A 15,055-nucleotide genomic window follows, 5' to 3' on the forward strand; every position below is an offset into this window, starting at 1 on the left:
ACAGAACAAATTTTCGATAACTGCAAAAAACGGTGGTACCTACGTTTATTAAAAAAAAATTCTTTATTGGTACACGTACATTTTATTCTTTCATCTGATAACGGTAATGTTTCAAATTTATCGACATTGTTTTAATAGTTATTTAAAAAAAGTTTGAAAATAAGCCCTTTTGATGGAAACTATAAGAAATAAGCCCTTTTTTAATAAACACATTTGGAAATAAGTCCTTTTGTAATGTAAACATTAATTTGTCTGAGTTTGTAAAAAAGTGGAAAAAACTACAGTTGAAAGGTTTCAAACGCTTGATATGTGGAGTAACTATGTGTATGGTTAAAACAAACATTTTGTCACGTATAAGTCTAAAGATATCACGAGAATGCTCAGTTAGCCAAGTCCGTTTTGCAGATTTTGCGCAACGTCTGAGTACAAATGTTTGTGAGAGAAAGGCTACAGATTTGATATAGGATTTGTTATATTCGATGATGGAAGCAGACTGGTAGCAGAAAGCCAACAGTTGTGCTGCCTTAAGGGGAGCCTGGTGTAGCGGATCGAAGAAATCGATTTTTTTTTGCATAAATCAATAGTTAAACATCACGATAATATGCTCCCAAAGCAGCAAAACGAAATTCGAAAAATTAAAGCGGATATAGCCGATTTTGCTACGGAGCGCCAGGCTACCACAAAACTTGAAATGTGTTTTTCTCGAAACGACAGTTTTATACTTTGCGGGCAATGTAACTAAAAAAATATTCAACCAATCGACTTGGCCTTGTGCACGGATATTTGTGAACATTTTCTTCATAGTACTAAGTTATTAGTATAATGATATTGTTTAAATAAGTAACTTTTTTTTAGACATTTAAGGCAAAATTTCGTTGGAAACAGTGAACTTTTTATTCAAGAGGCCGCCATTTGTTCATTTTGCATCTTTTAAGTTTCAAATTTCTTCATTCTGTGCGTACACTCATAAACTAAAAGAAAATTGTTCGATTTTTGGATTCAGATGAAACCAAAAGTCGCTACGTTGCCCGCAGTGCAATAATTGCGTCGCCAACGGACTGGGCATAACTTTGTTATTTGCCGCTCTTTTTTAATATTTTTTTTTTTGTTATATACCTTAACCTGTTAATACAATATCCTGAAAGTTTCAGAAAGATCTATCAAATACTTTCTTTAAAAAAAATTCCCGAAAAATGCCTCGATTTTCATTTAGTTACACCAGGCTCCCCCCTTAACCTGCGAGCAGATTGGCGGCAGGGTCTGCTGATACAATTTAATGACAGGAATCGAGCAGATTCTGCTGACATAGCCTGCGAGCAGTTTGGCGGCAGAAAGTAAGGAGAGTCCGCTGATACAATTTAATGGCATTTTTAAATAAGAGTAGTTCACGACGCGACCGCCAGGCGGCGACCGGGCGAGCGCTTTTCTCGCGTGCAAAATAGCACCGCGGCGGGAATAAGTGGCCGAGGGCTCGATCATTAACGGCTCTCGAGTACCGCTCACATTTGCCGGCATTTCACTGTGGAGTATATTTTTGGTATACCCCTAAGAGCGGTATTATCATCAGTCTTTGCATAAGACTAAGATCTTGAGCATCCGGCATCTTTTACTAATCTACTACACTTAGTGATAAATACCGCCCTAAGATGACTGAATGGAAATAGTTATCATTAATTCTTTTATATTTGAAGAAAACTGTCTTTAAAAGTTTAAATAATTATTTTGAGCTTCCCTGGCATTCAATTGATTTAACAACGTACTAAGTAAAATATTAAAAATGTTATAATACCCGTCTAAATACATGGTATTCCAACTTTTCTTTCTTCCATAAAATATATAGTAAGAATCAGATCTTTCAAGTCGGTCTTATAAACGTGTTCTATATATTATTTACGCTTAAGACTTTCGGACTGTTTTTAAATCTATACTATTATATACAATTGCCTAATATGTCCGCATTAAACGATGGTTTTCACTATGTCATTAGACAAACAAGGAAATAAAACCTTTTGTATAGTCCAAACGTTGATACAGGTTTCATAATACATGTTGCTACGTCGTGTAGATCGGTTTCCGTGTTTTAGCATCAGAAGCGAAACAAGTATCAGCGTCTGGAGGCCCCTTATGAAACACGTATTTTCTCTTCAATTTTTCAAAAAGGAATTAACATATTTTGTAGTGTTTTGTGCCCCTGGAGGATGTAATTTAAGATTATTAAGAAAATGCCATCAAAATTTGCTTCACTGCACTGAACCAACGCATACATATATGCGCCCATAGCACCCCTTTGGGATAAAACACGTGAATATATTCGTTAACACCCTGTATTTATGCAAATTTAAGGCGCAATAAGAAAACTACACATCTATAATAATATTTGATAGAGTTTGCCATAATTATAATCGATAAATAACTCTTTGCATTAGATAAAATAATATGCTTTAATACAGTCACGTTGAATAAGTACATCGACTTGAACAGAACAGAACAGAACAGCAGAAGCGGAAGATGAAGACAAAGCACACATACCATCTTAACTCTACTGACAAAATAAAAATAAATAAATGTAATACAAGATTATAAATGATTTAGATAATGAAATACTAGCTTCAACAATATTTGATATCTTCGGAACACTAATATGAAAAAAATAAAGATGTTGGGAAGAAAATATAGGAAGGCATTTAACCCTTTGCACTAGAGAATCAATACTTTTTGTTACTACTTTATTTAGTTCAGCAATTCGAATGACGACTGATAGGCATACAATAACAGTTACCACAGTTCTCTTTTGTAATAAAACTAATAATACTACATTAGTTGAAAATCTATTTTTAGGTGTTATAAAAATAGAATCAAACGATAGCAACAAGAACTTGAAGCGCAAAGGGTCAAGTTTCAATACGAAATAATCAACCTGTTAATCAAATCATTTCTCGAACAGAAACATTCCTCCAACATAAATTGCGATTACTTGAGTAAATATTAACGGATCGTTATGAAACTCGCGCGTCACCGGCCGCGTATAATGCGCTACTTAGCAGTCTTAGCACTCGCGTTGACTGTTGGTGCCGCGCGAGATTTATATATATCGTCACATCTTCTGCAATTATTTATTAATCAGTGTGAAAATTGGTGAAAATCTTTCTTGTATATTAAGGAAAAACTTGGTCACTGCAAGTTATATGTACCTCAAAATTGCCACGATACTTTTTAACGGCGAACGTTGAAAAACATGGGTTATGTCCAGTATTACTTTTTAATTAAATATTATTACATTTGTTAACATAAGGATTTCGTGCATACATTTTGCGGCTTCGCTAGAGTTTTCTGAAGTTATGTTTTAAGTTTCATAACGATCCGTTAATATTTCCTCAAGTTATCGCAATTTATGTTTAAAGAAATAATGATTTTGGACGACGAAAATTTTTTTGTTTATAATTTTTAGCTCGAATAGTAATGATGGGATGAACAAACTGTAAATAGAGCAAATGTGTGTCGTGACGAGCTTTACAACGCTATATTTTTTAAAATTCAGTTTAACAAAATTTAATTTTCCAATCTTTCTTAGAATTTTGACAATAATTTTTTCCATTTTCGAGCGCTAGTCCTCTTATTGCATCCGACTCTTCAATTACAATTATTACAATTGATGACGCAAAGAAACCACAATTACATAGTCGTTACTTGTAATTATACAGGATAATAATTGTAATTATGTAGCTGTTAATTGCTGTGCGGAATTACAATTACAAGCTATGTAATTATAAATGTCTTGCAGAATCACAATTGTAATTGTAATTGTTTGGGAGAATTACAATTGTAATTCTCCTCCACAATTACAATTAACGACTATGTAATTGTAATAAAATTGTCCTGCAATTACATGTGGCAATTACAATTGGAATTCAAGTCAGTCGAAATTAACGATTGCAGAAAGTAATTCGTAGTTGAATGAACAATTACATATCAGTCGTAATTATTAATTATCCTTCTGCACGGGCGTGATTAACCCGGCGTTAGTAAGATGAAGTGTCACAGACCCAACGATATTTATATTGACTATAATTTTTTAACAACGCGTGGTAGTCAGTTGTGCCTCGGTGTAGCTTCCCCACATAGGCACATACATTATTTGGGTGGGTTTGTGGGACCCCACCTTACCAATTTTGTTACATTTACCACCTCACCAGCGTCGGGTTAAGTCCTGTTGAAGAGTTAACTCGTTTCGTCCAAACCGAAAGCGTTCTCAAGTGACAAGTTAACTCGCCAGCCCCCTTTGACCGGTCAATCTATTTCAAAGTAATTATTCGTTTCTACCGTGCCAACAGTTAACCGGCGCCGCAGACGCAGAGTACAAAACGCAGGACTACGGGAGTTTTTTGGAAAAATGGTCGACAAATGGCACCGTTACGGTGGGGTACAATCTCTTTGGAATCCCGATACCAGACGTTGGTTTAAAATGTGAATTGAGTTACAATCCAGAGACAGCTGACAAGGGCTTCAACATTGGGGCCACATGCGCCAAAGAGAAAGTCAACGCACTTTGCTCTATCTGTTAGTCGTTTATAATACTTACATTATTCAGAATTGAACGGGAGGAAGTGATCATGATTTTAGGAGTGTTCCGCCATATCAATAAAGTGACCAGACGTCCCGCATTTGAGCCCTTTGTCCCGCACTGAAAAGTGTCCCGCAAAGTGTCCCGGATTGGACATGTAACCTTTTACATTTTCGCATTGGCATAAAGTTACTGTTTCCTCTACTTTTTTTGGTGTGAAAAAAAAAATTTAATTTCGTTTCAATGTATCATCTTATAATCACAAGTATGTATTTTTAAATATATTGTAAATGCTTTAATAAACTACGAAGAAGATCTCCTCACGCATCTGTTAACTTTTTTTTTTTGCTTGCTTGCTTGCTTGCTTGTCCCGCATTGGAACAGAAAATATCTGGTCACTTTACATATGAATCACAAAATGAATTCACCACTTGTTCTTTGAAACTCGTGATTGAAATTTTACTTTCACTCTGAGTTTCGGATAGGACTCGTTCGCGTCCAACGAATTTCAAAATATTACCATTTTTTAGCATGTATGTATGTATGTATGTACATGATTTAATGATTCCCCTCAGGGTTACATCCTCCTTTACAATCTCCTTTCTCCTTTCCTTCTCTTCTCTTTACATTTTCTTAGCCTATCCTTATTCTCTATCCTTGCTCTTATTCTTATCCTATTTTATTCTATTTCCGCTCTCTCGCCGCTCTCGCTCTGTCCTCTCGCTTAACGGACACCCTTGCCTCAGTCCTTTCGCTGTCCAGAAACTCTCCCCTATTTCCCCTTCCACCTTCACTCTATTTGTTGTCCTCCCTCCTACTCTTATTTCCTATCCACTTTCTCAACTCCCTTTCACCTCCTTCTTCTCCCTACATTCTCTGTCCCACCACCCTTCCCCCCTTCGTCGCGTATCCCTCCCCCTGTCTCCTCCGCCTTCCGCATCTCCTCCTTTATCCTTGCCACCACCTTGCTCATTTCCTCCTGAATTCCCCCCCCCTCTATGTTCGCCCCTTCCATCCCTTTCTCAAACTCTTCCTTCATTCGCTCCAACCATTTTCCCTTTCCTACTTTTCTTTCCACTCACTTTCCTTCTTCTCCTCCCCACCCCTCCCTCCTTCTCTGTCACCACGAACGGGTGGTGATCTGATTCCACTCTATCCCCTACCTGCATCTTTTCTACCCCTCTCCTCGTTCTCTCATCCCCCAACACATAGTCTATTACCGTTTCCCCCCTTCCCCCCGTGTATGTGTATTCCTCCTCTTCATCCCCTTCTATGTTCCCATTCAAAATTCCCATCCCTTTTCCTCCAATATCTTTATTAACTTTCTTCCATCCTTTATTAACTATCTTTCGACTTCCTTCCCCCTCCCTCTTCTTCCTCCGCCTCTCCCTGTATCCTAGCACCTTGCTTGCCTGTTCTCGCGTTAAAATCTCCCCCTACTACCACAACCTTCCTCCCTTTGTCCCTCCATTCATCCTCTAATATTTTCCAACTTCTTCTCCATATCCCCGCTCACATATACTGCCACCACCGTCCATTCATCCTCCCCTGCCTTTACTCTTTCCATCATTATCCCTTCCTCTTCTCCATGCCCTCGTTCCTGCCTTCCTATCATCTCCTCCCTCACTCCTATCATCATGCCTCCCATCGCCCTCCCTTTCCTATTCTCTCTACTTGCCCATTGTGTCCTCCATTTGTAGCCCGTCGGTAACCTGTGCCTGACCCTGCTCCATCCTTTTTCCGCTATCCACGTCTCCAACAAAACAATTACCTCCAATTCCCCTATCCCCTTCCAAAATTCTTCATCCTAATTTGTCACTCCTGCTACATTCCAAAATCCTATCCTCTAGCTCAGGGGTGCACAGGACCCCCAATTCCGAGCGCGAGCGCACATTCGAGCTCGAGCCGAGCTCGAGCTTGAGCTCCGGGCTCATTGAAGAACAAGCGAGTCCGCCAACGGAGTGGGGAGCGGTTGGAGTAGTGGGAGCGGAGCGTCACAGGCTGCCGCAGGGGTTTCCTGAGTTTGACGCTCCGAAAGTAAGGCACACTTTGGGGAATTTTTAAAAGAAATGTATTGAGTATTATAATTCCAATCTCTGTACTCAAGGTTTCAAATTGAAGAAAAATGAATCCACGATTAATAAATATTAACAAATTATACATAGAAATATATGTATATTCACGTATGGATCTAATATTGGACCAACTTTATAAGTATCCGAATATTTTTGTGGCCCACTGTATATGTATATATCACATATATGTTATTAGATATCTTCAAATCCAAATACTCAAATTTACGTATGTGAATTTGTTAAAATTAACTTTCTGAATATAATATAAAATTTTGTACGTTTTCGTTAGGTCTTGTATATCTATCGCGAGTATGCTCGTAGTTGTAACAGGCATACGGCCTTTGCAGTCATAGAGTTCCCCACCACGAGACATACCGAGGAGTGGGGATGAGCATACCACGGTCCAGCTCGAGGGCTCACCGACTGCCCTAGGGCAGACTTAGTGTGCACCCCTGCTCTAGCTTTTCTCTCCCCCCCCCCTTGTTCTTTCCTTCCCTCTTCCTCCCTCTCCCCGCTTAGTTTTTTGTCCCTTCTCTTCCGTGCCTCCTTTTTACCTCTCCTACCTCCTTTCCCCCTCCCTTGTTCCCCCCTCTGCCCTTCCCCTCTCCCTCCGGCGCCAAACCCACATTTCCCCATCTATCTCTATCCGCCCGTAGCTTACTCTCACTCTTTTTCCTTTCCTTCCCTCCTCCTCTCCTATCCCCCTTATCCGCCGCTCCATCTTTCTTTCCTTCCAAGTTAAGTCGTCTCCTATCCTCTCCTTTCTCCCCCTTAGCTTTCCTTTGTTCCTCATTATTTCTCTTTTAACTTCCACACTCTGCATCCTCACCTCGACCATCACCTCCTTCCTCTGTTTCCCTCTTCCCCCAGCTCATTCACTCCCTCTATTCTCCCCTCTACACCTACCACCTCCAGCACTGCCTTTGCCCTCATCATCGCCGTTCCCTCCCTACCTACCCCTTTTATTATTATGTTTTTCCTTTTCTCTTCTCTCTCCTTCATTTCAAGTTTTCTTTCCATCTTCTTTACCCTTGTTTCCCACTCTTCCCCTCCTGCCCTCTTACCCATCCTGTCTTCTCCCCTTCCATTCCCTCCGTTTCCCTCATCCATTTCCCTCCTCTGTTCCATATTCCTTAAACTCTCCTCTATCTCATTTACCTTTTCCTCCTCTCTCTCCACTTCCTCTAGCCTTTTTCCACCCTTTTCATTCTATTCCCCATTTCCTCATTTTCTCTTCTCCATTTTTCCTCCCACTCTTCCATCTTCCCTCTTAACTTTGCCATATCTTCCTTTACCTCCCTCCCTTGCTGATTTACTTCCTTTAAATCTTTCCTTACCTCTTCTTTCATTTCCCTTATCAATCCCTCCACACCTTCACCTCCCCCTGCTCTTTTCTCCTCTGGTGATCTCTGCACCTTTCTGCTCTTTAGGAATGCCTCTTCTCCCTCTCTCCCTTCCTCTTGCCTTTCTTCTTCTTTCTCCCTCTTCCTCTTCCACATCTCTGTGATTTCTATTAAGCATCCTCCACTTGCGGCCATTTCTCTTGTCAGCTTCTCCGCATTCGTTTTTTCCTACCCTTCTTTTTAACCTCCTCTCCATTTTCCTCCCATAACTTCTCTGCTGCTACCTTTTCATTCAACATTACCTCTCCCTTTTGCCCCTCTTTACCTTCCATTCTTTATTCCTCTCTTTCACTTTCCCTTCTACCTCTTTTCTCTTTCTTTATTCCCTCCTTTACCTACTGCTCCGTTATCACTCCGCTACCTCTCCCTATCGCACGGTGTCACCACCGTCCTCTTTCTTCTACTCTTTCTTCCTCGTCCCCTCTACAGTCTTACCGTCTCTCGCTCGTTCCTTTCCCGCCTTGTCCTAACCTCAATCTTCGTCTCTACCACCTGTTTTCCTCTCACTCCTACCTTCTTTTTCCTCACCCTTTCTCTCCTTTCCCTTCCGTCTCTCGGACCTTTCCCCTGCTCCACTCTCGTCACTCCCAACTCCCCCTTTTCCATCTTCTATGTCTATTCCTTTCACTCCACTCACTCACACTGCTATCCTCTGTCACACCGGAAGTGAAAGTCTTCCCTTTTTTTAGCATGTTAAGTTCAATTTGTTACAAGTATATAGGTATATTAGGTGTCAAAACAATTCAGTTTCATCCCTAAAAATTGAAATGTTTAAATATCAAGAAATGTCTTGAATATTTCATCGAATGCATATATCACTTTGCATGAGTTGTTTGGAGAATATTGTTATCAAAATTATTTTATTTTTAAAAGATAAATTTGTTTAGATATTGTTTACTGTAGGTTTATTAAATGAAAGACGTGTGAACAAATTGATTTCAGTATAATTGCTTATGGTTGTTTATACACTTATGGAAAAGGTCCTTGCTGTATAAAGGTATGCTAAGCACTCACGCTTACGGTTTTGCTCGCGGTGGCTAAAATGTCGCTACCGCTCGTCATGAAAGACACGATTGATACGTAGATGGGAAAGTGCGCTTGTACATATCTAATACTCCCCCATAACAATGTGTCGGTAATAAATCTAATTCATATTCATTAATTGAACACATATTTCGTGTTTACATCTAGGTAACGCTTTTGTTAGTATATCGGCTACCATCATATTTGTACTTAGGTATTTTACGTCTATAATGCATCTTTCCTGCGCGTCTCGGGAAAAATGATGTCTAATATCTATACAGGGTGTCCCAAAAATGTCGAAGTTCCTTCAAAGGGGTGACTCAGGGGGTGATTTGAAACAACTTTTTCCTAAATGAAAATATTGTCCGAAGCTTCGTGAACAAGATATTAACAAAAAAACCCCGACCAATCAGAGGGCGCGGCTTCAGCCCGAGCTCCCGCGGTAGCGTTGGATACGCGGTAGGCGGCTGCGCTTGTTCTACGAACGTACGAACAAGCAAGACGGCATGCATCGAAGGAAACCGCGTTACACAGTTTTTCTTTAAAGCAGAATCTTAAATAATAATTGTTTGAAGTGAGAAGACAAGAAATACGTAAATTTCGTTTTCAAATAAGGCATAAACGAAAAGGTAATGTAACAGAAAATGTACGACAAGTGATAGTAATTCGTTATTGAGGTAAAAATCCGTAGTTTAATAACGGCCAACATAACTAAATTTAAAAAATAATATTAGGTGTATGAATAAATTCTTTCCGACTGAATTTACATAATCAGTACAAAGCTACCGAATTTCTATCGCGGTCCCTCTGACACGCTCCTGTTCCATCTCGCTCCCGCCTTCGCAGAGCAAGAGCGAGTCAGAAGTGGTGGGGATAGCGTCAAGCTCTTGACGTGTAGGCCAAACCGAGCTGTCAGCGTAGAAATACACACATCAGAATAGGTGTGCGTTAGCTCCGGAAAAATTCAGGAGCTTTATTGGTCAGAACATTGATTCTTTCTCGATACCTTCATCTCGTATTGGTCTACGCATAACTTCGTAAAGCACATAACTATTAAGTTAAGAATAAGCAACAGCCACACAGCTACGTTACAGGCGGAGCCGAGCTGCGTTCACGATACCCTTTGGGGGCCACGTAACTCCAACTGACAAATCCACGATCGTCAGATGGTGGTGGTTGATTTCTCCTCGCGCGCTGCTCGCGAAACCGAACTCACCGGCCAATATATATGAAATGGACTTTAGTGACACAGGTTTCCGAAAACGAAGGAATGGAAGGAAAGGAACGTCCGAAAGGGTGAGTTTTATTTAATTTATTGGTGATTATTAGGTGTAAAAATAAATTCTGTTCGATTTTAGGGTTCAAAATAATTTGATTTAAAAAATATGAAAACAACTCAATCGAAATAATTTCCATTATTGTTAATTACCTTTTGCCATTTTTCTGGCAGCTTACGAATATCACCGCGATAGAAATTCGGTAGCTTTGTACTGATTATGTAAATTCAGTCGGAAAAAATTTATTCATACATCTAATATTATTTTTTAAATTTAGTTATGTTGGCCGTAATTAAACTACGGATTTTTACCTCAACAACGAATTACGATCACTTGTCGTACATTTTCTGTTACATTACCTTTTCGTTTATGCCTTATTTCAAAACGAAATTTACGTATTTCTTGTCTTCTCACTTCAAACAATTATTATTTAAGATTCTGCTTTAAAGAAAAACTGTGTAACGCGGTTTCCTTCGATGCATGCCGTCTTGCTTGTTCATACCTTCGTAGTACAAGCGCAGCCGCCTGCCGCGTAGCCAACGCTACAACGGGAGCTCGGGCGGAAGGCGCGCGCTCTGATTGGTCGGGGGGTTTTGTTAATATCTCGTTAACGAAGCTTCGGACAATATTTTCGCTAAGGAAAAAGTTGTTTCAAATCACCCCCTGAGTCACCCCTCTGAAGGAACTTCGACATTTTTGGGACACCCTGTATGGTACACGCTGTTCTTACATAACTGTATCGCACTCTGATTGTCACAGTGTGTTTCTGTCGCATTTTTTATTAGGTTAGTGATTTTCATATGTTTTAACAATTTTCTTACATAGTCTACTTCGTTCGCAGCATGCGAAAGAGCCATGTACTCCGCCTCCATGGTGGAGAACGCGACGGATTTTTGTTTCTTGCTACAACAACTGATCGGACCGCCCGCTATATATACAAAGGATTCTGTACATGACTTCCTATCGCTTGTATCGCTTGCCCAATCGGCGTCTAAAACTATTTTCCCCATTTTTGTACTTTATACTATATTCTATTGTTCCTGTTAGATACTTTAGTACTCGCTTTGCCATCTTCCAATGAGTTAAGGACGGATTCGCACAGAAACGGCTCAAGAAGTTGGCTGCAAAAGCTATGTCCGGCCTGGTTGCGTTTGCTAAATAATTCAAACTGCCTACTTAGTTCCCTATATGGCTTGTCTAACATTTCGTTAACATTATCTTTGGTTTCCGACAGTAATTGCAGAACGTTTAGATTTTTCTCTAGGGGCATATTTGTGGGATTACAGTTTTCCACGTGGTATCTTTTTAAATGATCTTGAATATATTTCTTTTGCTTTATTTAAATACTCCCTGTATCCCCTTTTCTTTCTAAGTGTATTCCCGAAATGTCCCTAACATTTCCTAAGTCCTTCATTTTAAATTTTTGCTTTAACGTTTCTTTTAACTTAATTACGTTTTCTAAATCCGCGGACGCTATTAACAAATCGTCGAAGTATACTACTACTATAGTATCTGTGACGGTAATCGGTGTCGTCGCAAAAACTATAAAATGTTTATACGTTTGAACGTTCACGTCGATCGCAGCGAGCACTCCCGTACGCAAATCGATTCCCTGGCCTTCGGTTCTGAGTCGTAACTGCGAAGAATCGGAGGTGATGGGCGAAATAATGTGCTGCTCATTGAGAGTTCTAGAAAAGGACTGATGCTTTATTAAAAAATGTGGTTGTAGTTTCCCACGCACCTGCCTTGAGGCGGTGGCGGGGCACCGTGCCGTGTGCAAACGGATTCCGGGACTTTCCTGAGTTTGGTGTTTTCACAGATAATATAAGTCGGAGGATGGACGTGTTACATATCATTTCCCGTTTTCGGTTCGGTATATATACGAGGATTCTGGGCTGTTTTTTTTTAAATTTAATACTAGTTAAGTAATTGTCTAATTTACGATACCACTCGCGTCCGGCCTGGTTTAAGCCGTATAAAGGTTTATTTAACTTACATACTTCCTCTTCCGCACCCTGTTTGACAAACTGTCCAGGCTGCTCCATATATAACTCGTCTCGCAAATCGCCTTGTACATACGCAGTTATGACATCCATTTAATGGTTATGCATTCCTTTCAAAGCGTTGACTCCCAAGAGTGTACGGATGTTCTCCAACCGCACAACTGGTGCGAAGACTTCATTGAAGGCTATCCCTTCACGTTGCTCATCGCCTCTAGCAACTAGTCTGGCTTTATATTTTTGGATGGAGCCATCCTGATGCTCCTTAACCTTAAACACCCATTTATTCTTTAATACTTTTTTATTCTCGGGTCTAATCACCAAGATCCACGTGCTGTTCTCCATCAAAGTGTCATATTCTGCTTTCATTGCGTCTGTTTGGTTTGCTATAATTTTCATGGCCTGCCTGGCTTTCCCGTCTTCTCCAGTTTGGAACGACCGGGTACTCGGCTGGTCTTCGGGGTTTCAGTGCTAATCGGTGATTCTTCTTCTGGTTCTACTTTTTGAGGGTGGTCTTCGCTGACGTCTTCCTCTGATGAACTCTCCTCTGCTGAGCTCTCTGTGTCCGTTGTTTTTGTGGTTGGTTTTTCCATTGGTGCTTCAAGGCTTGGTTCGTCTTTGCATCTGCTTGTCCCTTGGTCTTCTATGAAGCGGATGTCCCTTCTTTTAAGGACTGTTTTTGTTCCCCTTTCCCGATTAGTTCTAACATACGTTTGCTAGTGTAACTCACTTCCACGGTTAACAATTAAACAGTTGACTTTTTATTCGCCATAAAGAATTTATTTTCCCTAAATGTTTTTTTCAACCAAAGAATTCGATCGCAACACTTAAGTTCCTCACGCGCTGCAGTCTTGTGTTCGTCGCCGTAGCAGGAACACCAGAACTAATTCTCAACGTGATATTTCATACGGATGTTAACAGAAAAGTTTGAATTAGTCGAATATTTACTACAATTTTAATGTTTTCGCGAGTGCTTCGCGTCGTACGAGAATTAAACTTAAACTGACGTTGAGGACTAAAGTTGTGATATCGGGGAAGGTTCGATGTTTACGAACTAACAATGGAGTGTGGAGTAGTGGAGGGGGGCGTGTTTTTCGCCGATACAGTCGTATCATCGCGGTAAATCCATAACTGATATGTTAAGTCAGAAACAGGACTCAATCCATTAGCCCAGCCTATTGCCTGGGCTGATAGGGAGTTGCTCGGATAAGAAATTTGTCTGGCAATGGAATATTTAATCATTGAGTGGTATTATCAGTCGTTGCTTAAGCATGAGCTTAAGCATGTCTTAACAAAGTTCGCCTTATTCGAATAAGACGAGCTTAAGACTTCATGTATTTTCAGTCCGAACTTAAGATTTGCTTGCTAAAGAAGATGGTGCTTAAGGCTTGCTTAGCCAAGCAAATGCTTAAGCAAATCTTATATTACGTTCGACAATTTCCGGAAAGTTACTAGCGTAGAACCCAATGAGGAATGGTTTTCGAAATCCGCCTGCATTTGTGGTCAGGTGACTTCTCGGCTGTACTTCCGAATGCCCCCAGTGGCCGATCGACATATTGTTTGAGGGGAGGGGTGGGGACGCGTGTGGACCCTAAATCTAGAATTGTTGCTTCGGGAATTTATTAGTTTCCGAGATATTAATAAAAACCTTTTAGCATTTCTGTTTACTTATTCCGACACAAATCATTCCACTTTCCAATTTGTTCTGGATATTAGTATTGGTTGGGGCTAGATCAGTGCGGGGGGCGCGTAAGCATGGTGGTGAACCGATGTGAGTCGGGGTGTTGACGGGAGCCCCCACACATGCAATAGGTACTCTCGAAAGTACCCTCTTCCTAGCAAAAAATTATGTTTTAGAAACAGAAGCATCCTAATATCCGGCGGCGCCGGCACCGTCAAACAGGATCGGGGTTGACGGGCATCCGCAAGATTCTGGTTCAAATCTCTAAACTTACATCGATTTGCTACCACGTTTTTTCCGCGCCCGCGGACGGGCGCGCGCCCCTACTGATCTCACCCCCACCTATACTAATATCCGGAACAAGTTGGAAAGTGGAATGTGTTGTGTTGGAATAAATCAACAGAAGTTTTTCGCAAATATCTCGGAAGCTCAGGCCGACCGGCGGTAACATGTATAGGGATAAGTTGTTCAAAATGTGGAGTTTTACAACATATTCAAATTTCATAAAAATCGGTGAGGAATCGCTAAAGTAAATAATTACCCAAGGCATTCGTTTCCTGTTTTAGATGATATAACGCGATCTTTTTAACCCTTTCGCTAGTACGGGCGACTACAGTCGCCCTGCACAAAACGCGACGTACATACGACGGGCGACTATAGTCGCCCGCTACAAGGCCCATGTGTAGTGCCTCTACGAGCTATAGTGACTTAGGTGTGAGGCCACTCCGCGGGGTCTTAACCGATATCCTGCTGGGTATGGGCCGCTAAACGTGACCTCTTGCAGGACTGTGTTTAGGGAAGACCAGGACAAAACCGGGGCCCTAAAGATTAAGCGTTACAATTTCGATTTTAATAAAATAAAAAAGAAATTGATTATCATTATTAAAGGACATCAATTAAGCTTTGCTACTGGCTATTAAAGCTTGTCTCATTGTCAGCACATATTAAATACAAATCCATTGTAGTAAGGTATATGTACAGCATTAGAACAGTTGTAATATAAATTATTTTATATTAACAACTTATTTTAAATTA

General features: G+C 40.4%; 2 protein-coding genes and 1 long non-coding RNA gene across 3 annotated transcripts in view; 2 read left to right on the top strand and 1 right to left on the bottom strand.

Annotated features, from left to right (window-relative positions):
- LOC143377876 (uncharacterized) overlaps positions 1 to 15,055 on the bottom strand; it is a 475,856-nt gene that overhangs the window by 347,576 nt on the left and 113,225 nt on the right. The gene's annotated exons all lie outside the window — the stretch shown is intronic.
- The window catches only part of LOC143377900 (uncharacterized), a 250,616-nt gene that overhangs the window by 173,463 nt on the left and 62,098 nt on the right, over positions 1 to 15,055 (top strand). The window lies entirely within an intron of this gene.
- LOC143377896 (voltage-dependent anion-selective channel-like) overlaps positions 4,356 to 15,055 on the top strand; it is a 53,943-nt gene continuing 43,243 nt past the window's right edge. Inside the window, exon 1 of the mRNA XM_076829713.1 lies at positions 4,356 to 4,557. The gene's annotated coding sequence lies outside the window, so the exon portion shown is untranslated. The remainder of the gene's footprint in view (positions 4,558 to 15,055) is intronic.

The sequence above is a fragment of the Andrena cerasifolii genome, chromosome 16 (genome assembly GCF_050908995.1).
Source record: "Andrena cerasifolii isolate SP2316 chromosome 16, iyAndCera1_principal, whole genome shotgun sequence".
In the NCBI taxonomy this organism is placed as follows: domain Eukaryota; kingdom Metazoa; phylum Arthropoda; class Insecta; order Hymenoptera; family Andrenidae; genus Andrena; species Andrena cerasifolii.